At 50.7% G+C, this 26,382-nt stretch overlaps 2 long non-coding RNA genes across 2 annotated transcripts; both read left to right on the forward strand.

The window, feature by feature from the left end:
• The first annotated feature begins 1,362 nt into the window (after window positions 1-1,362).
• On the forward strand, window positions 1,363-3,242 carry LOC131896814 (uncharacterized). The gene is made up of 2 exons (XR_009375518.1): window positions 1,363-1,993; window positions 2,547-3,242. It is a non-coding gene; the product is annotated as an uncharacterized LOC131896814 (long non-coding RNA).
• Window positions 3,243-23,470: 20,228 nt separating this feature from the next.
• LOC131896763 (uncharacterized) lies at window positions 23,471-25,954 on the forward strand. Its single transcript, XR_009375511.1, has 4 exons — window positions 23,471-23,540; window positions 23,658-23,857; window positions 24,323-24,421; window positions 25,019-25,954. It is a non-coding gene; the product is annotated as an uncharacterized LOC131896763 (long non-coding RNA).
• The last annotated feature ends 428 nt before the right edge of the window (window positions 25,955-26,382 follow it).

Consider the following 26,382-nt stretch of genomic DNA (forward strand, 5'->3'; position numbering starts at 1 on the left):
TTTCCAAGTGCTGGGATAAAAGGCATGTGCTACCACCACCACCACCACCACCACCACCACCACCACCACCGCCGCCGCCACCGCCGGACTGTTTGGTGTTTTGAGGCAGGGTCTCTCTATATAGCCCGGGCTGTCCTGGAACTCACTATAGATCAGGCTGGCCTTGAACTCACAGAGATTCACCTGCCTCTGCCTCCTGAACCCTAAGATTAAAGGCGTGTGTCACCATGCCCACCCAGCAAGCATTCTAAACTGTTGACCCATCTCTCCAGTGCTGGGAATCTTGATTTGGGGGAGATTTTTAACTTTGGAATCATCTCACACAGTCAAATATGGCTTTAAAAGGCCACTCACCTTCTCAATGAGGTATAGTGAAAGCAGAAATCTGTCTTCCAATCCAGGTGGCTTCCTCCTCAAGGCTCTGGCTGAGTCCCCAAGGCACTAAGAAGCCTGCCTATGAACATGAGCCCATTCCCTTCACATGTACAAGAGGCTCACAACCTTGGGAGTTTGCAAGAGCCTGGGGCCTGTTTCCTTGGCCCATAATACTTTGAATTTTATGGAAGTCTGGCATTCTTCTCTCCAGACCCTTGTTTGAGAATCTGCTGGGGTTTGGGGTACTGAGGGTAGGTAGCCTGCTGGGACCCAGGGGCCCAGACCTCTAGCTCATACCTGGGTTTCCCAAGGGACAGAGATATAGGCTAGGGCTGGTCTCTAGACAGCTGGAGACCTGGCCAACATTGGCAGTTGGAGCTAGCCAGTGGTTCCTGTGGTCCCTGCAATGGCTGGGGTACCTAGTTATAGTCTTGTTGACTCAGGGCAGAACTCTGGGAGGTTGCCATTGCCTGTGGATTGGGAAGGGGAGTTCAACCTCATGGGGATTACACACACACACACACACACACACACACACACACACACACACACAGGCTATTCTCTAGGCCAGTACTCATTTCAGGTAAAGGGAGATGGTGTTGAGAAGTGGCCTCCACAAGTGGTCTTAGGGTCTGAACCCAGAAACCAGCGCTTCCAGGGCCCTACTCTGTCTCCTCCCCAGACCCTCTGTCCACACAGCTGCCTTGTGTCTCTGGCACTGGCCATGCCCACTTACAGCCTGGCTGACCTCAGGCAACATTGTCCACCCCCACTCCGGCAGCAGGGTGAAGCCCTGCCTGAGTGTGATGCTTCTCGTCCCGCATCCCCAAAGGGGCCGGCCATGTGCAACAAGAAACACTCTCCCCCCCCCCCCCCTTTAAGAGCCCCCTGCTGCAGCTCTGGCTGAGGAAGGAAACCGGCTGAGCGGAGCATTCCCGGCCTAACTCTGCAGCCTTCCTTTGTGCGAGGCTGGGCTGCCCGGCTGGGGCTCAGACTGCACCCCAGGGCGGCCCCCCACGCGTGCCCCTGACGTTCCCTCCAGCTTCAGCAGCTACCACCACCTCAGACCCGGCCTGGGCCGAGCAGAGGGCGGAGCACTTACCAGGTCAACCGGAGCCCTGGGCGGTGCGGGGGCGCCCGGGGAGAATCACGGAGTCAAGTTCACGGCCACCGCCGGGACTGTCCGAGGTCCCTAAGGAGCAGACTCTGCCGTAGCCCGGAGTCACGTCCTCAGGCAGCTCCGGGTGCCACTGCCCATCTCTCTGGCCTCGCCACCCCAACTTCGTGCACAGCCGCTGAACTCGAAGTTTCCGGACTTCACAGAGGCTGGGCTGGGTTTCAGGAGCGACGTCTGAGCTTGGCAACAAAGACAGAAAGCAGGCCGGCCGGGAGACAGAAGAAAAAAAAAAAAAAAACAAAACAAAACAAAAAAAAACCAGACCGTAACAAGGAGAGGGGCAGCTTAGAAAGCCCTAGAAGTTGTTTTGTCTTTTTCCTAGGAGGGAAACAATAAGAGCCCAGACTCCAGTCTGGAAGTAGGTGAGGATGGGGTAGGAAGGATATGTTCTTTTCTTCCACAAAAGTGGGTGGTGGCGACAGATCGGCACCTCTCTGCTGAGTGAGTATCTTCATTTCAGTTCTGTCTAGAGTCGGTCCACACGGGGCTCGGAGAAGAGCTCAGCCGTTGGAGCACGTGATGACACTGTCCACCTTCCTGGAAACTTCTATGACATGGCTAGGGACACAGAGGGGTGGAGCCAGGAGCTAGCTAAGAAAGCCACGGCACCTGTTCTGAGAGCCACAGACTCTTGGCCTCCACAGGTTGCCAAGGTGTTCCCAGCATCCCCCACGGGCTTCGTGGTAGTGGGGAGAGGGGGGAAGATTTGCCTACCAGGGAAACTGGAGACCCTGTCTTAAGAGTGTGGGATGATACTTCCCACTGCGTTTTCAAAGTAACCAGCAAATCCACAAGCCCTGTGACAGTCAATCTCAACCACTCCACTGCTGAGCGGTGGGATTTCCATTAAGGCAGGGTGGTCCCTTCAAGAGAATTCAGTCTAAAACACACTTATTTTCAAGGGGGGCGGGGAGCCTGCCTGCTTCTCTACTGTGGCCCCTTACCAGGAACTCTGCTTGGTGTTTTCTTTCCTTTTTTTTTTTTTTCTTTTTAGTTTTTATTCAATCCAGCTAGACTTGGAGGGGAATGAGGAAAGTGTGGAACCCAGTATTTCTGGGAGATGGGGTAGAGTCGTGCTCTCCCGAGCTATAGAAGGAATGGTCTGGTGAGGAAGATGCCCTCCCGTCAGAAGAAATTAGAGCTGTCCACAGTCGGCAATGGTGATCTTCGTGCTGGTCTCGCTGGTCCTGGGTCCAAAACACTCCACGGCTTCCACAAGGCCCATGCCTTCCTTCACCTTTCCAAAGCCCACGTTTGCCAGCCACTCAGTCCTGGCAGGGCGGATGAAGAACTGGGAACTATTTGTGTTTGCCTTGGACAAGATGCCAGGACCTGAATGCTTCAGGATGAAGTTCTCATCCTCAAATTTCTCCCTGTAGATGGACCGGCTGCCAGTGCCATTATGGGGTGTTGTAGAGTATGAAGCAGCTCCCCTGCCACCTGAATCCTGGAATAATTCTACGGAAGGGGGAACTCATATTCAAATCCTTTCTCTCCAGTGCTCGGATCATCAAAATTTTCTGCTGCCTTTGGAACTTTGTCAGCGAATAGCCTGAAGGAGACCAGCCCAAGGCCCACCATCAGGTGCCATGTGGGACTGACCATGGCTTCAGCAAGCGGCGACAGGGACAGCGGTGTCTGCAAAGCTCATTTTGTATTTTCATTGAGTCCAAAACGTTGTCTTCCTGGAGCATGGCCTCCTTTGCATCTGCTTTCTTTGTCTTCAGAGCTCAGTTTGTCCCAAAGGGCTGGGTGTGGGGTTCACACCTGTAATTCCAGCACTCAGAATCAAAAGTAGAGAAATGGTGAATTTGAGGCAGTCTGGGCTGCATAGTGAGAAACTTCATCAAAACCAAAGGGGGCTGGAGAAATACATGGGTAAAAAGCATGTACCGCTTTGAGAGGACCCATATTTGGTTCCCAGCAATCACATCAGGCTGCTCACAACTGCCTGTAACTCCAGCTCCAGGGAACCTGACATTTTTTTCCAGCCTCATCACGTACCTACACACACACATACTCTCTCTCTCTCTCTCTCTCTCTCTCTCTCTCTCTCTCTCTCTCTCTCTTAAAAATAAATCTTGAGAGTGGGGCATGATGTCCCATACCTTTAATCCCAGCACTCAGGAGACAGAAACAGGTGCACCTCTAAGTTTGAGGCCAACCTGGTCTACATATCACATTCCAGGCCAGCCAAGGCTACTAAAAGATAAAGATGTTGAGGCTGGAGTGACGACTCAGCAGTTAAGAGCACTGGCTGCTGCTCTTGCAGAGGACCTGGGTTTGATTCCCAGCACACACAGGAGGGGGGGGGCTCACAAACATCTGTAACTCTAGTTCCAGGGGACCAACACCCTCTTCTGGCCTCCTTGGACACAGTACACACACAGGCAAAACACCTATACACATAAAAAATAAAAATAAAAATAAACTTCTTTAAAAAACAAACAAGGGAGGAACATGGAAGTGGGGGGGGGAAAGAAGAAATAACAAAGAGGGCTATGAACGAACGTACTCAGTCAGTAAAGTGTTGTTTGTTCAGCATTCATGGAGCCCTGGGTTTGATCCCCAGCACCGCATACACCAGAGTGGCGGTCCACACCGATAATCCCATCAAAACAAAACAAACAAACAAAAAAAGGTAGGGCGGGGAGAGATCACAAAGATGGAAGTAAAATCACAGTATTTACCCAGGACTGGCTTCGTAGGTGTGTGGCATGCTCGGTCCCAAGGTCCCACAGGGCCATGCGCACACAAGGAGCCCATGCTTGTCCCCCGTTTCCTGCCTGAGCGTCTGAGTCATTTTTGAGCCCAGAGCTGTGTTTTCATCTTGTTCTGAGATCTGAGAACCGAGTAGCCAATCCTGACTCTGGCCATAGGTTAACAATGGCACAAGGCAATGTCTTATCATTGGTGAGTCTATTACTGAATTCTGCCTACAGAAATAATTTCAAATCCTGGATAGGTGAGGAAAAAAAACCAACATTTCAGCGGCAACTTATTATGTCTCAGAGAGGGAGAAACCGTGTGACTATAATGAGACTACAAGGGTCCGAAGCCATCCGGCTCATTTCTGGCTTTCCTGTGTGGATGCTTTGCTTCCTTCAGACTGGGGGTGGAGGTGGAGGTGGGGGTGTGGGGAGCTTCCCAGCCTGCAGGTATTCTTAGGAACCAGCGAGTTTGACCGTAGATTGTTGTCTGACCTCCACACAAATGGTGTGACATGAATGTGCCTATACACATACACATCCTTATGATAAATGAGTGGATTAATTAACTTAGACACACACCAATGAGAGACTGACTCGGTGGGTTTGTTTGCCATATGAGCATGAGGACCTGAATTCAGATCCCCAGAACGAACATAAAAACCTGTCTGGATAAAAGTGTTTGGAATCCCATTGCTCCTGTGGGGAGACAGGAGGCAGAGAATCCTGGGAAGCTTGTGGGCCAGCGAGTACACACAGAGGAGGGGAGAGAGGGAGTGTGAGAGGGAAGGAGTGAGAGAGAGAGACAGACAGACACACACACACACACACACACACACACACACACACACACACAGAGAGACAGAGACAGAGACACAGAGAGAGAGCACGCAAGCACAGTGGTACCTCACTGAAGACTCTGAGCAGAGTCAACCACCTCCCTACTCCTTGCAGGGACAGCCAGCTGACCACACCGTGGGCTGCCTTCACACCAGCCATAAACCTGGCCTCTGTGGCGGGCTGTTCTCCATGACTAGACACTGACATTTGCTGCTGCTGACAAGCTCTGCGTCACACCGCGTCCTTAACCTTCTGTGCCTCCGCGTTCCCATTTGAGATTTGGTTAAAACATTATTTTTAACAGTCTCGGGCTCTTATTTATACCCACAGGCTGCTGCAGAATCTGCTCCATCAATCAGGGAGAGAAAAGGAACCAGAGTGTCTCCCTTAGCACCCTTGTGAGACCAGCAGGCAGGAGAGAGAGGTAGTGAACACTGGGCCCCAGCAGCTTCTGATGAAAGCAGAATCCTGTTCCCAAAGAAGATCACAGTCAACTTCAAAGCCTAGCCACAGAACTAGAAAGAATCCAGGCCCTAAACCCACATCACCTTAATCAGCTACTGTGTCCAGAGACTCATGGGAACTGAAAGTATAAGAACTGGAAGCCCAGGCAAGAGGTTAAGTTCAACCAACTACTGGCCAAGGTTCTCTGGGAAAGTTACTCCTCATCTAAAGCTTTGGTTGCCCCCAAACAATAGCCCTAAGATTTCAGGGTTACCAGTGGATGAGTTTACATTCAGTGACTGACCCAGGCTCTGCCCACCAATGTTAGTGCTACTCCCACTAGGCCTTGAGGAAGCAGGGTGACCAACAAGGGTGCAAAGGGATCCGAACCCCAGACCCTACACTGGGCAGGGCAACACAGAAGGCAGCTGTACCCACAGAGATGCAAACGGCCCCAGGCCAGCCCTCCAATCAGAAAAGCCTGCCAGGGACAGGGTTCTCCGGGCTCCCCTTGCCCACACAGCTCTTCAGAGTGACCAGCCCAGAAACCGAGCCAAGGGCAGATGGTTGGGTGTTCCAGACCAAAGCCATCCCTGCAGCCACCTCACTGGGCAGTGCCCTTTGTTGGAATTGGGGTGCTCTCTGAGTCTAGTTCCCCCTCCCTGACCTGCTGTAGTTGGGGGAAAAAAAGATAGAAGATATGCTTGGTTTTATTTAATTTGTTTATAAATATAAAAGTGTTCATTAAGGAACATCTGGAAATACAGAAAAGCATAAAAAAGAAAACAGAAATTACTCACAAGGTAATTACTGGGTACATTTTGTTCAAAGTCCTGGGATATTTCAAACAGTACATGTGTGTGCATGTAACCATACATATGTGTGTGTGCATAAAACTAGATTACATGGTAAGTCACACATGTCTACATGTAGTTAGATCTACAGTATAGATTAAACTCTTGTTCAGTATGTTGTAGAATTTTACGACACTGAATGTTATTCTCTGTAGTATGTGAAAAATAAAAGGTAAGTAACTTCTAAAATCGGCATTATTAGGCTGGGGGTGTGGCTAAGTTAGTGGAATGCTTGCTAAACAGGCACAAGGCCCTGGGTTCAACACCCAGTACCACACACAGCAGGAGCAGCGGCAACACAAGTCTGCTTTCCCAGCACCTCGAGGATGCAGGCATGAGGATTCAGAGTTCAAAGTTATCATCAGCTACAAAGCAAGCTGGAGGCCAGCATGGACTACACAAGACCCTGTCTCAATAAATAACAAATACAGTCAGCGTTGCATACTTGGGAGTTCTGGTGTAGCGCTGTATCACCACCACCTGCACCAAGAAAATATCTGTATTCACATACTTAATGTTCCCTGGGGCCTCTCGTAGGGAGGTAACAACTCCCAGGCCCCCCAGTCACATCTCTGAAGCCTGTCACTGCATAGTGTTTTTTTACCTTCGCCCGACTTAATATAAAGGAGCCACAGAGTACGAACTCTTGCCTGGCACACTTGCACTCACCTCTGTTGCTCAGTCTACCACAGCCTGTTGCTTTTCTTAAGTCTGTAATATTCCATGGCATGCTGACCAAAGCTTATCTGTCTACTGACAACCACTGGGTTGTTTCTAATGATTTGTTTGTTTGTTTTAGCTGCTGTGAACAGAACTTTGTGAATATTTTTTAAGCTTATAAATGAGCTGTGTCACCCACAAGTGTGGGCTCAACCTGTGCCTTTCCTCCCTGGAGTATCAGAGATGGGGAAACTGAGGGCTGGAGAGATGCATGGCTGAACCAGAGCCTTGGAGTGAGTCAAGACGGGCTGGGAGGAAACCAGCTTCAGAATCTCAAAATCCAACCATCTGTAGGACAGACAGATGCCTCCTCTCAGATGCTGGTCAGAAATGCTCCAACATTTTCCTCCAAGGACAAAATCCTATGAACATCATCAAGCTGTACAGCCCACAAAGGCAGCCTCGTGTTAACCAGGCTGCTTCAGCTTGATTCCTCCACCAAGCCTGACATTTTGGGTGAACAATTAGACACTTACCCTAACCAACATCACTGGTGAGCAGTTTAGACTTCTAGGCCACACTGTCCGTCCTTAGAGCCAGGAGCCAGGAGGAATCCTGGCTCTACAGTTTCAGCACAGCCTGGCACTGAACAGGAAGCCTGGACTTGGCTGCTGCAAAACTATTCAGTAGACCCAGCCCAGAAATGTTCAATGGCTCCCCAAAATCCAGTCCACCCATGAGGAAACAGATGAGGCTTCTGGGGATTTCCTGAAGGATGATGAGTCACTGAGGTGGCTGTTTCTACAGAGATTATCACAGCTAATGTGCGGCTAGCAGAGCCCAGCCAAGGACGGGGACAAAGAGGTGGTCACTAGAATTCCAGGTGTGTCTAGACTCTAGAGGCTCCTGGGTTCCTCCAAAAATTCCTGACGGCATAAAAAGAACTCAACATTAAAACTGGGACCAAGTTTGGGTTTTTCTCCCAAATTAATTAGCTTAGTTTCAGGTCTGAGAGAGCTTCTCTGTATCTTTATTTTTAACAATTTGCTTTATTATCTATTATGTATGTGTGTATGTGACTGTATATGTGTATGTGCATTCAGGTACCTGTGGAGGTCAGAAGAGGGTGTTAGATTCCCTGGAGCTTGAGTTACAGGCAGTAGTGAGCAGCTGGATTTGGGTGGTGGGAACTGAATTCAAGTCCTCTGGAAGAACAGCAAGTACTCTTAACTGCTAAGCTGCTAAGCCATCTCTCCAGACCCCCTTTATCTTTTTTTTTGGGGGGGGGCGGTTGAGACAGGGTTTCTCTGTGTAGTTTTGGTGCCTGTTCTGGATCTTGCTCTGTAGACCAGGCTGGCCTCAGCACACAGAGATGCACCTAGCTCTGCCTCCTGAGTGCTAGGATCAAAGACATGCGCCACTACTGCCCGGTCAGTTCCCAAGCTTTGTTTTTTTTTAATACTAAACCTCAAGCCCATGGCCAGGCATCCTGGGTACCTGCTGCTGCCAACACTCAGTACATAAGAGCTGGAAAGACACCATGGGACCTTAAGATACCTCAGGACATCCCAGGGAGAGCTGTAGGTACTGATGGGAGAAGCAGCCTCAATGCACTAAGACTGGTTTCTTCAACACTAATGAGAACACAGGAGTGATCTCTCATACACATTTTGTCGGTGAGAGAGCCTTGGCAAGCTTGATCCGACAAACTGGATACTTGGAAATCACCTACTTTTCCATGTCCTCTCTTCAAAGGCTTCACAGAGACCATCTTCCCCAACCCACCCGCTCCCATCCTGTACAAAGAGAGACAGTGTGCAGATGATGCACGGCCTGCAATGGTTCATTTCGGGGTTGATCTTGCAGTGGTGCAGATGGGAAAGGAGTCAGCAGAAACAGGACTTGGGATTTTGAATTTGATCTTTCTTTTGCTGTTGATAATGCGATAGAAACACCCTTTCTCAACGCCAGCCATCACCAGGGGAAACCACATGCTCCTGTGTGCTGCGTTGATAAGCCAGGACCTTTAGTAGATTAGGAGCACCCGACGATGTCTTCAAGCCACAATGGGTTGTCGGTATGAGCCATCGTTAAGGAGCATCTATATTTGATGATCTTGGTGAACAGGTGGGTGGGGACATCAGACGCCTCCAGGGTGCTTAAGGAAGGTCTTCTTCCAGCTACCAATGAAACAGCGATAAATAGGGCAGAGCTGGCGACCAGCGGTGACCAAGGAAGGGAATTACGTTTACAGGCTCCAGCGGAGCATAAACGGGTTAAAACCAGAGATTCAAAACCAGGGTGTGGGCTCACACCCAAGCAGGACTCCAGCTCTCTGTGGAGGGACAGTGCGGGCCACAGCTGCTAGGAGGAGCACTGTTAGGGCACATCACTCACGTGCGGGCCTGCCTGGCCAGTGGCTGTCAACAAACAGCTGCTCTCATCCCTGGGCCTGCAGACCTCCGAAAGAGGTGGCCACACTGCGGGGCTAGCCTCTGCTCTGCATTTCTCGGACTTGGGCTGAGAGCCCAGCAGGACCACCTCGCTCCTTGTAAAAGGAGGCTACAGCGCAAACTAAGGAGGGGCCTCGGGCTCCGGGTGGCACAACTCCGTGGCATCACAGTGCTCTGGCTTGCCTTCCCTAGGGGCCTAGAAGGCAACGCGCTCACACCTGGGCGGGGGACGTGGGGGGGGGGGAGGCGGGACAGAGGGAACGGAAAAGGATGAAGATCGCCCACAGTGGGGACAGCCCTTAGGCATAACGTGTTAGCCTCTCGCCCCACCCCGGAAGCAGACTCGCGAGAGGCGTAGGGCGGGGCCTCTGGAGCCTTGGGGCGTGACTTCTAAGAGGCCTGCGCCGGAAATGAAGTCCGGGGTGCGGCAGGCCTCGCAGCTGCGGCTCTCGACTGAGGGGCGGGGCCCTGTCTGGGGGCGGGGCCTTTGCACAGCTGGAGGTGGAGCCATTGGGCCAGCGTCTCCGATTTCCGGGGTCGCGGGCGTTGCGGGCGGAATGGGACATAGAGTGGGCGGGCCCTGGGTCGGCCTCCTCTAAATGCGAAGCACGGGCTGGGCAAGGCAGCGGCTGGGGGCGAGGTCTGCGTGGGTGGGGCGGGGCCTAGGCGTGTGGGCGGGACTTGGTGGAGCGTACAGGGGTATCAAAGGGCGGGCGGGGCGGGAGGCGGGGCCTCGGGGCGCACCCTGAATGAGTTTGCTTCGCTTCCAGGCCCAGCTCCTTCCTAGCATGCAGAGGACCGGATCCTGGCTGGTCCCGCGTGGCGCTGTGCACTGTTGACCGTAGGGCTGGATTTTACTTAAATCAGATTTTCATTTAAGTTAGACTTTTCTCTTCTGAAAGCTTTCCTACCCTTCCTCCCTGAAACTAGACCAAACCACCAGTTAGTTGGGAGTATGTAAACATTGGTAAAGAAAAGGGGAAACCACTCTGAGCTCCCCACGCCAAGCACCTCGGGAGATTTTTCAAGGCTGTGTACACGGTATAAAGATTCTTGCGTGACTGGGATAACACTTGTGGATACCTTAAAAATACCTAGTTCTTGGTCTGAGGATGTAGTTCAGTTGGCAGAGTGTTTTCCGGGCATATGTGAGACCTTGGGTTGCATCCTGGTAACAAACACAAATTTAAAAACTTAATAATTTTTTAGGAACTTGAAGAGAATATTTAAAAAAACAAAAACAAAAGAACAAAAACAAAACAAAACCTGATCAGTAGGGAGCGGTGGTTCATGCCTTTGATCCCAGCACTCGAGAGGCAGAGGCAGGTGGATCTCTTGAGTTCGAGGCCATCCTGGTCTACAAAGTCGGTTCCAGGACAGCCAGGAGTGTCTCGAAACCCTATCACGAAAAACTGAAACAAACAAACAAAACAAAAGCCTGACCATTTAAGATCACCAGTGTTAACATTTTGACATGTTTCTGTTTTTACAATTCTATGCATATATGTGTGTGTGTGTGTGTGTGTGTGTGTGTGTGTGTGTGTGTGTGTGTGTTTCGAGACAGGGTTTCTCTGTGTAGCTTTTGCGCTTTTCATGGAACTCACTCTGTAGCCCACGCTGGCCTCGAACTCACAGAGATCCGCCTGGCTCTGCCTCCCGAGTGCTGGGATTAAAGGCGTGGATTAAAGGCGTGCGCCACCACCGCCTGGCTAGTTCTATGTATATTTAGAACAAAAATGGGGATGCATTTTAAGTGCTGCCTTGCCTTTGTCTTTTTGCCGCTGGTGCTGCTGTGAAGGTCCGAGGGCACCCCCTTTGTGGCTACACACAGCCCCAGATGGTGACCCCCTGTATTATTTAACCCACATCTCATTATTGGGCCTTGGCTTTGCCAATTTCATCTCTTTCTCCCCTCAGGTCTGTGACACGCCTAGAAGTGGAATGGCACTTATCAAAGACACAAATACTAGGCCTTCTTGTTTCCATCCTTTTAAATTTAGAAGGTAACAAATGTTTCAACAAGTGATAAGTCACTTGTATCCCAAAATAGATACCTCGCGTCCAGGTTATATAAAAGACTAAAACAACGAAATACCTAATTTAATTATGGGCAAAAGACTTGAATTTTTCCAAAGACTACATAGCTGTCTAAGACCCACACAATCAACAAAATGCTCATTGTGGCCAATTAACAGGGGGGAAAAAAAACCAAATTCACAAAGTAACGCCTCACGCTAAGGTTTCCAAGTACAGACATTAAAAATAAATGTTGAGGTGAAAATGACTAAAATTCATTATATAAATGTATGGAACACAATTTGAAAAAGTGGAAAATTTTAAGAAGTGTTGGCAAGTATGTGGAGAACCAGCAACCTTCTCATGTTGCTAGTAGGAGTTGAAAATGACATAGGTGCCACGGAAAACCTTATGGTAGAGCTACCACGTGACCCAGCCATTCCCTGCGCATGCGAGTCAGTATATATGTATGTATATATATATATATATATATATATATATATATATATATATATATATATATATATATGCAACAGCAGGAATATTGACAGACTGACTGACGGTGGCTCCTACTCAGAAAAGATGAAAGAGAGAAATAGAAACGTCCCCCCAAAGTCATGGATGGGTGCATGGGTAAAGCTTGTTGTGGTAAGCACACGCAAAGGGACATTACCAGGCTTAGAAAGGAATGAAGTTCTCCAATCAGCTACAACAGGATTGAACTTGGGAAACAGGTGAAGAAAGCCAAATACAAAGTATCCAGTCATGAGCTGCTACAACTGGAAAGTCCACAGACAGGAGAATGGGTTACCAGGCTCTGGGAGGTACCAGGCTCTGCGGGCTGGAAGAGGTGTGGGGGTTCTTATTGAACAGATCAGAGTTTCAGCTTGGGGTAATGAGAAGGTGTGGGAATGGAGGATGATGGCTGCGGGGTAAAGTGAGTGTGCCTAATGCTGTGGAAACAGTACATTTTTAAAAAAAGCTTATTAATATTCGTGAGGAAGTCAGAGAACAACTTCCAGGAGTCCCTCCTTCCACCTTGTGAGGTAGGGCCTTTCGTTTCTGCGGCACGGTATACTCCAGGCAAGCTGGCCCATGTACTTCCAGCTGATTCTCCTGTTTCTGACCCTCATCTCACAGTAGGAGTGCTGAGAACAGACACACACCACCACATCAGTCTTTTTATGTGGGTTCAGGTTGTCAGGCTTGTGTGGCAAGCCCCTTTACCTGGTGAGCCATTTAGCCAGCCTCTAATAATACTGTTACAAATTTATTTTTGGTTTTGGTTTTGGTTTTGGTTTTTCAAGACAGAGTTTCTCTGTGTAGTTTTGGTGCCTGTCCTGGATCTCGCTCTGTAGACTAGGCTGGCCTGGAACTCACAGAGATCTGCCTGGCTCTGCCTCCCAAGTGCTGGGATTAAAGACGTTTGCCACCACCACCCGGCTTGTTACAAATATTTTAACACCCCTAAAGACATTGTGTGTGTACATGTTTATGTACATGTGGAGGCCAGAGGTAGACTTTAGGTGTGTTCCTCAATTATTCTCTGCCTTATTTTTCCCAGCTTGTTTTTTTGAGACAGGGCCTCTCATTAAACCTGGAGCTCAGCTTTGGACTCCCAGGAATCCTCCTGCCTCTGCCTCCACAGTGCTAGGATTACATGTTAAACCATCTCTCCAAACCTGGGGGAGGAGGAATAGGGTCTCTTTCTAGGATGCAAATCCCTGTACACAAATCAGGCTCATTGGGGTGCCCCTCCAGATGGCTGGGGATGGATTCATTCAGCCTTCTCTGTAATAATCTCCAAGCAGGAAAGAGAAGCGCTAAATCATGGGTGATCTTTATCAGTCTTTTCTGTCTGACCTACCAACACACACACACACACACACACACACACACACACACACACACACACGCCAACACACACATGCCAACGCATACACAACACACAAGCACACACACACACACACACACACACACACACACACACACATTTCTTCTGTTAACTCTATCCATGTTCATTGTTGACAATTTTGCAAACATGGAAATTAGAAAGTAACAAACAGAGCCTCAAGTCAGAGAAGCCACCATTATCAAGACCTCTACTCATGACACACACTTAAACCTCTCTGACCGTGTGTCATGTTGTATTGTCTTTATCTCCACAAACAGACAATGAAAAGTCTCACATTCTAATTTCTTGGTGCCGTCCACTGTTTGGATGTCCCTTCTGTACCTTCCATGCCTTCACTCTGGGCTGTGTGAGTGATTGACGCTCAGGCTGCAGTGAGCTTCTCCAGTGCTTCCTGTAAGGTGCCCCTACAGGAGTTGTAACCTCTCAGAGAATCAGCCCTTTCAAAACTCTCCAGTGTATCACTAATTGGTGCCCAGGAAGGGCAAAAGTTAGTTTAGTAGCATAGCATGTGACAGTAGACTCTGTTTCGATTTTAAATTAAATGTATGTGATAGGTGTGCTGCATGTGTGCCTGGTGCCCCGTGGAGGTCAGAAGAGAGTATTGGATCCCCTGGAACTGGAGTTACATATAGTTGTGAGCTGCCATGTGGGTGCTGGGAATTGAACCCAGGTCCTCTAGAAGAGCAGCCAGTGCTCTTAACCCCTGAGTCATCTCTCCAGCCTATTTTGGTTTTTTGTTTGTTTGTTTATGGTTTTTCGAGACAGGGTTTCTCTGTGTAGCTTTGGTGCCTTTCCTGGATCTCACTCTGTAGACCAGGCTGGCCTGGAACTCACAGAGATCCGCCTGGCTCTGCCTCCCGAGTGCTGGGATTAAAGGTGTGCGCCACCACTGCCCAGTCCCATTTTGTTTTTGAGACAAGTTCTTGCTGTGTGGCCTTGGTTGACCTGGAAATTTCTGTAGGGACCAATCTGGTCTCAAACACGTGAGGATTCTCCTTCCTCTGCCTCCTCAGTGCTGGCCTTCCAGTCAGCTGAGAATGTGTGGGGACAGCTTTGGGGACAGGAACAGCATATCGGGAAATGGCCCTGCCTGAGGCTGTGGTCCACTGCAGACCCTTTCAGCTTTACGTTTGCTGAGCAATCGTGAAGGCGGGTGGCCAGGGAGAATTAGGACTCTGAGCTTCAAAGGACTTGGTTCCACTCCTAGCTGCCCCCAAGGCTACTGAGCCTGTCACTGCCTGTCCCTATTACTGTCAGTCAGGGCTGGGCTGGTTCTCAGGTCTGGCTTAGGCAACGCTCTCCTACACTCCCAGGCCCACCTTCTCACTCTCACTTGGAGGGCGGCAGAGGCAAGTCTTGGCTCTATCTTGGCTGGTAAGCAAGACCCCCTAAAAGAGTGAGTGTGGCCAGAAGACACCTTTCTTCATCATGACAGCACCAAGGAGTCCTGTGAGACAGTTCATATGTGCCCTGACTTGTGATATCTGTCCAACCTGACCACGGACAAGGCCCTGGGCACTCTTAAGAACAAAGTGTGGCCAGCTTTCTTCCACCCCTGCTGGGGCACCCCCCACTCTCCCTGTACAGCCTCCTCTGAGCATCTGACTGAAGGACCATCCCCCCCCCCAAAAAAAAACAACTTGTGACCCCTGTCTGTCTAAGATCCTCTGGTTCAGAATTCTCAAGCAGGCTGATCTCTGCTTCTCCCTCTGGCCTCTTCACCACCACCATTTCCCATACCCAGCAACAAGTCCCCCCAGCACAGAGACTCTGCTAGAGAACCACGGACCTTTCCTCCCTGTTTCTTCCTTCCTGGGGATCAGAATCCCAGCTCCTCCCGAGAAGAACAATAGTAACTCAGGCTGTTCTTGCCAGCTGCTCAGTCAGCCACCACGTCCTCCAGGAAGCTTCCCAGGATGATGGAGATGGATCCCTCAGCCATGAGAAGCCACAGGGACATCTCTGGCTCTTCCTGCCTTTGCCACAGCCTGTCTTTGTATTGGGTCCCACCAGGCTGTGAGTTTCCTGGGAACAACGACTGTCCTCAGTGCCCAGCACAGGGCCTACCGTGGGTGCCCTGCTGTGGTCTAGGACCAGTCTGCATAAGCAAGTGACTGAATATAGACAACTAAAGCAATATGGCTCACAAACTAGTTCTGACCTCCCAATTCCAAACTCATAGTCATTTAGAAACAACTTGAAATTTGGGATGCCATGGAGAGTGTTAGGCACATATATGTCAACTGTCTTCAGGCAGGATTCCCCTACACATGCCTTTTTTTGGTGGGGGAGCAGGGTCTCTCACTAACCTGGAACTCACCAACTACGTTAGGCTGGCTGGCCAGCAGGCCCCAGAGATTTGATTAGTCTCCAATTCCTCAACACTAAGATGACAGTGGACACTCCCACACGCAGGGTTTTTGTTTGTTTTTGTTTTTGAGACAGGGTCTCACTCATTATGTAGCCCTGTCTTGCCTGGAACTTGCTGTGTATACCAAGCTGTTCTCAAACTCAGAGAGATCCACCCGTCTCTGCCTGAGTGCTAGGAGGATGAAAAGCACGGGCCACAGGCTCAGCTAACACCCGGCTGTGTTTCATGTATTTGGGCTTCCAAGGCAAGCGTTTTGAGTTATCACCTAAGCCTCTGAGGTTGTGTTTGTCAGCCTGGTTCGGGTTGTGCCTTGTCCTGTTACTGTTTCTTTACGTTTTTCCTTGACAATACTGATTTCCAACAGTCAAAGGCCACCAGCTTGTGATAGGAGAGCTTCATGCTCATGATGAGCATGTGGGATACACACACACACACACACACACAGAGAGAGAGAGAGAGAGAGAGAGAGAGAGAGAGAGAGAGAGAGAGAGAGAGAGAGAGAGAGATTGAGAGAGGCATGCACACACACGCACTCTTCACATCTGGTACAGACAGCCAGGTCACACACGAATCCAGACTTTGACCCTCTTGTTCTCACACATACTTTCTTACAGGCCACTGTCCTCTGCTGCCTTCCCACCTTCCCACCTGGGTCATTCTCTGAGAATGTCCATGGTGGAGGGCACAGTAGAGCATGGGGACAGTCAGGAGATTCATTTGCTCTCCTGGGGACCTGGAAGCCAGTGCACCAGGTAGGAAGAGACCCCGGAAGGACCCACTCTCTGAGGGGCACTTGTCACAAACACACCGTGGAGTCACTACTTCCGTCTAGAGTCTGTAGTGGCTCCCTGTTTGTCCTTGAGTTTAGAGCCAAATTCCTTAGCATGGCTGCAGAGCCTGCAGAGCCGTAGTCTAGGAGGAGGGAGGACAGGATGGGAGCTGCTACCTTCAAAGAGCTAGCATCCGAGCCCTTGGCAAGGGGTGGGTGGGTATGAGGGAGCCCGTCTAGAGGGCAGTGCTGGTTTGAATGAGAAGTCTCCTCCACAATGTCAGGCATTTGAATGCCCGGCCCCTGGTTAGTGGCGCTGTTTAGAGGAGGTTGAGGACCTACAACCTAGCCTGAGGATCCATGTCACTGGGAGAGTGATTTGAGATTAAAAGCCTTGAAGTACTTCCAGTCCCACGTGTGCGCGTACGTGTGTGTGTGGCACACGCGCTTCCTGTTCACCACTGAGATGTGAACTGTCTGCTTCCTGCCCTTGCCTCCTCCCACCATGCCATGCGTCCCCGCCAGAACAGACTCTTATGTTTCTCGAAACTTAGGCCCAAATAAATTCTTCTTACGTGTTGTTTTTGTTTGTGGTGTTTTATCACAGCAACAGAAAAAGTAGGTAATACCAGGGCACTCCATTAGCAGGGACCATGAACGAAGTAGGGACATTTAAAAAATGAGTACAATGTCCAGGCTCCAGAGTGTACACTTTATGGACAAGGCTCCAGGAAGGGGAGACCCCATACTCAAGTCACATAGAGAGGCGTGGGGGGGGGGGGAGCTGGGAAAGAACTTGATCCTAGATTTGACGCTAGGCAAGACTCTCTGCCACCTGAAGGTCTGGGCCTGGGTGGCATCTCTGTGATGCCCCTTCTCGCTAGTCCACATTGACCCTTCCTCCAGAGCCTGGCCCTGGCTGTAGCAGGAAGTCTGTGGACATCATCTCAGAGCATGTGCCTGTGGTGCTGCGGGGGACGGGGACACACGGGGGACGGGACGGACCACTGGCTTCACGTGGATGCAGACAGGTGCTGCAGACACCTGGGATCACTAGCATCAGATGGGTACCACCCACCCATCCACTGAGAGCTTCTGCTTCCTGGCACCTCCAGAGGCTCAGGGGTGGGCTTCTTCCTCGGCAAAAGGGAACCCAAAGGCACCCTCCCGGAAGAGGCCCAATCTTGCCCCCAGAAAGGCTCAGTCTCTTTCCAAGTATCAGAAGCACCTAATGTCAGGACCTGTCCCCATCTGCTACCATCCAGCATGACCAGCGCCGTCTGGCATCCACCCATCCAATAATGAAATCAGTAATTCTGTCCTGAGTTCTGTTGAGCCCCAGGGAAACAAAAGTTCCTCCCCCAAGGAGGAAGTGGGGAGGATTCCCAGGGCAGTGGGGATTGTCACAACACCCTGGGACCAGAGCAGGAGCAGGAGATATGATTATGGTGGTGACCAAAAGGATTTGCGACCTCTCTTGCTCAACACGGTAGGACCTCAACACAGCTCCACCTACAGCAGGCCTAGATTTTAGTGTCCCTGTTCCTGGGCCTCCAGGCTGGAGGTCCTCTGTTGGGAGGCAGACGAGATCCAGAAGTGCCTCTGGAGACTGGAGAGCAAGCTGCTTCAGGGATTTAACCGAAACTGAGGCCGAGGTTCGTCCCAGGCCCCATGGGAGTGATGTCAGGCCCCCTCTGCTTCCTGGCCAGCCGCTCCCCCGTCGTGGGCCTGCCTTTCCCACGGGGCCGGGGCACTCCTGGCAGCCCAGAGGTCTCCTGGCACAAGGCGTGGAGGAGGAGTGCGGTGGAGGGCATCTGGCAACTAGGGTGCGGGGGCTCCTGGCAGCAGGGGGATCCTGGGGGAGGGGGCCTGGCAGGAGACGCAAGGGGCTCCCAGCGGCGGGCCGCCCGCCCAGACGCGCTGCCAGGCTGATTAGCATGGGCGAGGGGCGCTGGCGCGGGGGGCGCCGCCGGCCGAGCTGGCACGTCCCGCGCGGGCCCAGCTGGCCGGGCCGAGACACAAAGCGCCTCAGACGGCGGCGGCGCTCGGCCATTCACGCGCTGGGGCGGCCGGGCGAGGGGTTCCCGCCGCTGGGGCGAAGAATAGCGCCTGGGCCAGGCGGGGCTTGGCCGCCCCGCGCTCCTGACCTTGAACCTTTGTGACTGGAGCGCATGCAAATCGCGGCGGGGCCGCGCCAAGCCCCGAGGGCGCTGCGCCTCCCGGGGTGTCCCGGGGAACAATGCGCTGCTGTCCCCGCGGCGCCCGGGCTGGGAACGGATCGGGCAGTGCTGCGGGGAATGCCGATGCCGACCCGCGCTGTGCCCGCGTATGCGTGGCCGGCTGCGTGGGCACAAGGCCGGGACTGAAGCCCACTCTCCAACCAGTTGGCCGCTCAGCCCTCCGCGCCTTATTCCCCTGCGCGTATTGAGCGGGATCATGAGCAAATCCCAAAGTTTGAGACCAGGTCCCGCTCCTGCTCTGCCCGTTTTCCTTTAATAAGAATGATATTTTAAATTCTCCAATGATCAATAAGAAGATAAAGATTGGGACCAGAGAGATGGCTCAGCTGTTTAAGGCATTGGCCTCCAAACCTGGGGACCTGAGTTCGATCCCTGGGACCCACAGGGTGAACTCCTGGAAGTTGTTCTCTGACCTCCACACACCATGAACACATGTGGGCACACACTTAATAAATGTGAAAAGTAAAGACTGCTACCCACCGCATGCAGAGAGCTCTTGCTTGGGTTCTGTCTATATTTTCTCCTTAGGGCCTCCTCTTTGCACTCACAATCTTAGTTTTGAAGCCCAGGTTAAAGTTCTGTTGGGCTGTGCCCTACATGGAGTGGGATGAGGGGTGGGGCCCCCATCACAGAAGTGACAGTTTGTTAACTCCTAGGCCTTAAAGTGGCAGCAAGGGGAACAGACTTCAGTAGAGCTGCACCGGGAGGCTGCACCAAAGTCCCCTATAAGCACGACAGCAGTTTCCAGGCAGCCTGTTGTAGTCACGTGACTAACTGGCGAAAGCCTCGCCTGACGCTCCTGCACACATTCCTGGTCAAGAAATTCCAGCATGTTCCACTGATTTGAGACTGAGCCTCAGCCCAGCTCATCCTGTGACCTGTCACTTGTCCTTCAGAGACGTCCGTGTCCTTGTCTGGTAAGGGTCTGTGATCCCTGCCTACCTATCTTGCAGAGACATGGTGTGAGGGCAGGTTCCCTGGGCTACTAGGCTCCTCTTGGAGTAAGGAGGTCTTGGTGTCCCTTTACTTAGGCTGGGGAGCCTCTGCCATGGTCAGGGCCTAGGATAGGAGCAAGAGATTAGCAGCTGTTCTTAAACAGGCCTCAGTTTCCCCCCGTATTGAGTAGGGGGTTGTGTAGACAGTCTGAGAACCCTATTAGCCTCTCTCTCCCTCCCTCCCTCCCTCTCTCTCTCTTTCTCTCTCTCTCTCCAGGGTATATATGGCTACTTTTCTATGACTGTGATGAAACAGCATGACCAAGGTAACTTATAAAAGAGTTTATTTGGGGCTTATGGCTTCTGAGGGCCAGAGTCCGTGATGACGAGTGAGGGGGGATATTGGCAGCAAGCACAGCCGAGAGCTCACATCTCAGAATCATGATCGGCAGGCATAGAGCACCCTGGGAACAGCAAGGGGCTTTTGAAACCTTAAGCCCACCCCCAGTGACACACCTCCTCCAACAAGGCCACACCTTCTAATCCTTCCTAAAGAGTTTCACCAATTAGGGACAAGTATTCAAACATGTGCCTATTGGGATCACCCTCATTCAAACTGCCACAGAGAGTTTCACTGTCTGGCTCCAGCTGGCCTGAGAATCTCTATGTAGACCAGACTGGCCCTAAACTCAGAGATCTGCATGCTTCTGCCACACAAGTGCTGGGATGAAATTTGTAGCCACCAAAGACAATCATTATTAAGTTAGCCACTAAAGGACCAAGACCACACTGTCGTGACAGCTGCCTCAATATGCCTTAGTCTCATGACCCTTGAGTTTTCATAAGGCAGAACTGGATGGACCCTCGACATTGGAATCTCCGGTTTTTAGCAGATAGAAGTGGCAGCCACTGCTCTGGTGGGTTGGTTTGAAGCCAGGACAGGCCAGCACGAGAACCTAGCCTCCCGCCTTCTAGGTCTTTCCACTACTTCACCGGATTCCTCAGAAATTAGCAATGGAAAAGCCATCCCACACTCCTGCTCCGGGAGACTCAATCTTTCCATCCTGGCTCCTTGTGAGCACCTGGGGGGAGGGGGGAAACCCTGCAGATCTCATGCAAAGGAGCGGTGTTATGTCACCTGGGCCAGTTCACAGGACACTCGGGATGTTGGCGTCATGGGCAGAGCCTGTGTGGAGTCAGTGGCATGACACTTCCCTTAGCAGCCGCACCATAGGCCTGGGTCTCTGGCTCAGCTGCCCCAGGGGCAATAGCAGCAAGGCCTCGGAGCCTCTCCTACCCAGGAGAGAGGACAGGAAGCATGGACACACAGGCGTGCTCAAGGCAATCTTCTGCCCTTGGTAGGAAAGACTAAGAAACCAGTGCTGTAGCTGGAGGGCTGTGCTTAGCCCTAGGATGCTGCCTCACCCGCACCCTGACCCAGCTTGGGTTTACTCCTCTGTAGACTCCGATAACAGCCATAGGGTAGTGAGGAGTTAGTAGGCAGCACAGGGTGAGGGTCTGGGATGGCACCAGGTATGCAGCAGGTACTCAGGAAATGCCAGCAGCCACCTAACATTCAGCCAGATGCCAGTCTCCCGAGTCCCTTCCTTCTTCCTATCATCTGTACTTCCTGTCTGGCATCTGTGCCCCTTGCAAGGGACAGAGAGTCAGACTGGACAGAGAATGGTTCTAGCACTTGCAATCTAGCGTGAAGCAGCAGGTAGTGTTCTGAACAGTCTAGAGCGCCTGGTCCAAAAGAGTGTTCTGTGATGACCCAAACGCTCTTTTTGCTGCCCTCAAAGTACCCATTATTAGCCCATGAAATGTGTGACCAGGGAAATTAATTTTTTTTTAATCTTTTTGTTTGTCTGTTTTCTGTTTTGTTTTGTTTTTTGAGACAGGGTTTCTCTGTGTAGTTTTGGTGCCTGTCCTGGATCTCGCTCTGTAGCCCAGGCTGGCCTCAAACTCATAGAGATCTGCTTAGCTCTGCCTCCCGAGTGCTGGGATTAAAAGTGTGCGCCACCGCTGCCTGGCCTTTTCATCTCATTTCATTTCATTTTTAACTAAAATTTATTTGTGTGTGTGAGAGAGAGAGGGAGGGAGCAGGGATTGAGGATGGTGATGGCGTATGTGTGTACTCGTGGGTCCCAGTGCACGTGTAGAAGTCAGAAGACCACGTTTGGGAGTTGACCGAGACAGAGTCTTATCTTTCCACTGCTCTGCTACACTCCAGGCTGATTGGCTTCATCCGGAGCTTCCAGTTTGCTCTCTGACTCTGCTTCCCAGCTTACCACAGGAATGCTGGGATTACTGATGTGTGCCACGACATCCAGCTGTTGGCACGGGTTCCAGGGATCGATCTCAGGTCATCAGGCTTGAAGGGCTTTCCTGCTGAGCCATCCCTCCACCCTCATTTCACATTAATGGAAATCACCAGCACGCTTATGTCCGCCTATGTGGCTGGCTGATCGCTATCCCACTGGAGAGCACAGATACAGAGCCCAGACAATTCTTTCACAACACTGATGACAGTTTTCTAAATTCACCGGGTCATATCCTGTCACTTCTTTCTAGGATGGCACACACCTTAGACACCTTTCTTTGAAAGCAGAGCTTGAGACAGAGATTGGCCTTTGGGCTTTTGGTCAGGGACGAGAGTTCAAGGAAAACCAACTCGAGGATGCTTTACTAAGTCAGTCCCTGAGGCAGGAGAATTACCCATTATATTGATTATTTTTCTCATCTCTCTGCCCAAATAGCCAGCAAGAAACAACTTGAGGAGTTGAATAAATGGCTCAGTCAACTAAGTGTTTGCCACACAAGTACGAGGACCTACATAGATCCCCAGAACCCGTGTAAAAAGCCGGGGATGGGGGGGTGGAGAGATGGGCCAGAGGTTAGACGCTCCCCCGGGGAACCCAAGTCTGCTTCCCAACACCTATGTCTGTCTGGCAGCTCACGGCTGACTCGAACTCCAGCTCCAGGGGATCTGACCTCTGCACACACCTACACACATATATTCACATACAAAACAAACAAGTGTCGGGGGGGGGGGGCGTGGAGGTTCATGCCTGTAATCCCAGCCCTGAAGAAGTAGACATAGGAGGATGCCGGTGATTTGCTATCCAGTTATTTCAGCTAAACTGGTAAGCGGCAGGTTCAGTAGGAGACACTGTCTCAAAAAAGTAGGTAGAGAGAAATTGAAGAATACACTGATGTTGACATCTGGATGAGTCTAAGTGTAATGCAGATTCTACCAGCATTGCAGTGTCTTTGGAGAGGTACCAGGACGGGATGCTGGAGATGGCCACCATAGACCCAAGGAAGGAACAGTCTAGATGCCCAGGTCCTCAGCTAGCCAAAGTCACTGTGAGACTGGCTCTGGGTTGGGATTAAAAAGGCCTACGTGAGTTGTCCACTGCAGGCCATTTCTTCATCAGTGTCATCTGCTTGTGCCTTTGGGAAGGAACTGTGTCACCTTGGAGGTGGTGACCAGCAGTTCCAGTTATCACGATGACACCAGACCTGAGGCCGTGATGGACACTAATCACTTCTTTTCCCACACATATTCTAGATGAGCAGCTCAGTGGGTCTGTGGGAGTGGCTGTGGGGACCAGTCCCTTTATCCCAGGAAGATCCTATTCTGATGGTTGAGCTGCAGGGCCCTGCCCCTTTATCGCGTAGGGACTATGGGGCCCCAGTCCTTTGTCTCAGGGATTCCGAGTTCTCTGTGGTCACGGCCACTGGCTGCTCACTGTCTTGAAAACACCAAGAGGCACTGGCGTGAGTTCCTGGTTCTGAGTCTGACTCTTCCCTGCCCCCAAGCCCAGCTCTTCTTGAGAATCAGGCTCAACGTCCTATCCATGTGTTGACTTGTTTTTCTGCCTCTTGCTTCACAAGAACAAGGAGGCCACGATGATCAAGAGACAGTGTGGACCAGACACCCCTGCCACATCAGAGTATGCGCTTTCTTCATGACATGTACGACTATCTAAATTCCAAGCTCATCTCTTGTCATCTCTAGTGGAATTGAGTGCATGAGACACCTCTGCACGGCTGTAGCTGAGGCCTCGGATGAGTGCACTGTAACCTACCTCCTGGTAAATGAATCTCCCTGCTAGAGCTGGGACCTCACATTCAACAAAGCCTAAGGGTGTAGAGATGGCGAGAGGAGCCAGCAAATAGCCATTCCCGGACCTAAGTAACCTTCTTGGTCCTTGCAGTGGTTTGAGTGTGAATGGCCCCCATAGGCTCATATGTTTGAACACTTGATTCTCAGTGGGTGGAATTGTTTGGGAAGGATTAGGAGGTGTGGCCTTGTTGGAGGTGTGTCACTGAGGGTGGGTTTTGAGGTTTCAAAAGACTCAGGTCATTCCCAGTGTGCCCTCTGCTTCCTGCTGTGGTTTCCACCATGCCTTTGCTCCATCATCATGGACTCCAACCCCCTGAAACTGTAAGTCCAATTAAATGCTTTCTTTTTATAAGTTGCCTTGGTCATGGCATGTTATCACTGTGATAGAAAATTAATCAATACAGTCCTTTCACACGAGGACACCGTTTCTCAGGTCAAGGCTTACTTCCCACCATTTGGTGTCCACAATGTTGGCTGGTGCTCACTGTTCACCGAAGTTTGAAGGGATGAGCCAACAAAGTCTGAACAGACGGTAAGTTCCACAGAAGCGGTGCTGGTGTCCACCTTGTCCATGGCTGGCCCTCTAGCCTCAGAAGATGAACCTGATAACCACTAGACTAAGAAAGAAAGCCATGTCACAGAGGATGTATCACCAAATAATAAGATGAAATTTAAAGCAATCTTGAAAAAAAAAATCTTTGGGCTGTCACTAGAAGAGGTGGGTCCAATAATCAGAATGGAGAAGTAGGAAGAAGCAAAGCTGTGGTATAAAACCCCAGAAACCCATAAATGTACCAGGGAAATATATAGGTAATATTGACAAAAGATTGAGAAATACCTGGCTAAGTAGTGAAGTTTATTAGAAGGAATAGTGAGGAATATATGTGTAGGATCACTCTCCCCTGGGGAGATCGTATAAGCAGAATCAAAAGATGATGGGGGAGGGACTACGTGATAGAATATGCACAAACGCCTCTGCTGGCCAGTAAGATGTTTTCAAAGGCCACGGGAAGGAGATTGATGAGAGACAAAACTCCAGTTGCCAATACAGTTATGATAAAGTCTAATTTCAAAGACTAAAACTTGAGCTAGGATAACAATTGACACTGAAATCTCTTCGTGAAGAAAGACAGCGATGTAAACGTCTGGAGGAAAAGATGTCATGGACTTGGAAGTAGCCTTGCTTGGCTCTCCCTTTGGGGGCACTGACATCTGCCCCGCAGACTCTCTGGAAATGTTCCAGTCCCATGGGTGTGTTCTGACTCTACACCATTGGCAAAGCAGTCCCGCAGCTCAGCAGACAGTGGAGCTCTGGAAGACTGAGGCAGCCAGCCACCTCCGCCAGAGCAGCGAGTGAGTTTTTCCCATAGTCAGAACCCCATTCTCTTTTGTGGTGGAGACAGCATCCATGACAGCAATCCTTTCCTCCCTCTAGGGAAGTGATAGGCTCTATGTGTATGTACATCAGAGTTGCCTAGACACTGTTCTTCTTTCCAATGCCCCTATGAACTGGTTCCAGCATCTTCTTGGTTCCCTTACTGATTAGTGAATGAAATCAAATCTTAGGTGGATTTATTGTATATTTGCATGAGAATCCTGATTTGACCTCTAAAAAAATCATTCCGTGTCTGTAAGAATTTGCATTCACAGCATGTGGTATAGAAGTGTAAAAAGAAAAGACAAAAAAAAAAAATTAAACATGAGCCCAGCTGCTAAACAAAAGAAACAGCCTTCCGAATGGACAAGGGGAGAAGCAAAAGTCAGCACTACACGGGTTCACTCCCAGCAGGTCCCTCCTGGCTCAGACTCTGGTCTAGGCTGCTTTGGGGACTGGAGGAGACTCTATGGGATTGGCTGTGACTAGGACGGGGTGATGGGGGCTGAGGTCTGGGTGTTGTCAGACTGAGTATTGAGCAGAGTAGGTGATGACTTGAGTAGCTGGAAGTGTCCCTGGGTGCCATTATCTACACCTTCCTTTAGGCCTGTGTCATCAAGTGAGATCACCAGGTAACCCTTAGTCTAGAGTATCTGTCACTCAGAACTCCAAGAAGCCCTCATGACAGAGTGGGACACTGGGGTGGGGTTAGGGGGCATATTCTCTGTCTTAGATGTGTGACAGCTGCAACCCCAGGAGGCCGGGTGGATCCAGGTCTGATGGAGCTAGCACGAGGCACTCTTTTCTTTTTTGTTTGTTTGTTTTTTTGTTTGTTTGTTTTTCGAGATAGGGTTTCTCTGTGTAGCTTTGCGCCTTTCCTGGATCTCGCTCTATAGACCAGGCTGGCCTTGAACTCACAGAGATCCGCCTGCCTCTGCCTCCCAAGTGCTGGTATTAAAGGCGTGCGCCACCACCGCCTGGCACGAGGCACTCTTTTTTTTTTTTTTTTTTTTTTAAAGATTTATTTATTTATTATGTATGCGGAAAAGGGCGCCAGATCTCATTACAGATGGTTGTCAGCCACCATGTGGGTGCTGGGAACTGAACTCAGGACCTCT

Source organism: Peromyscus eremicus, chromosome 20 (genome assembly GCF_949786415.1).
Source record: "Peromyscus eremicus chromosome 20, PerEre_H2_v1, whole genome shotgun sequence".
Lineage (NCBI taxonomy): Eukaryota > Metazoa > Chordata > Mammalia > Rodentia > Cricetidae > Peromyscus > Peromyscus eremicus.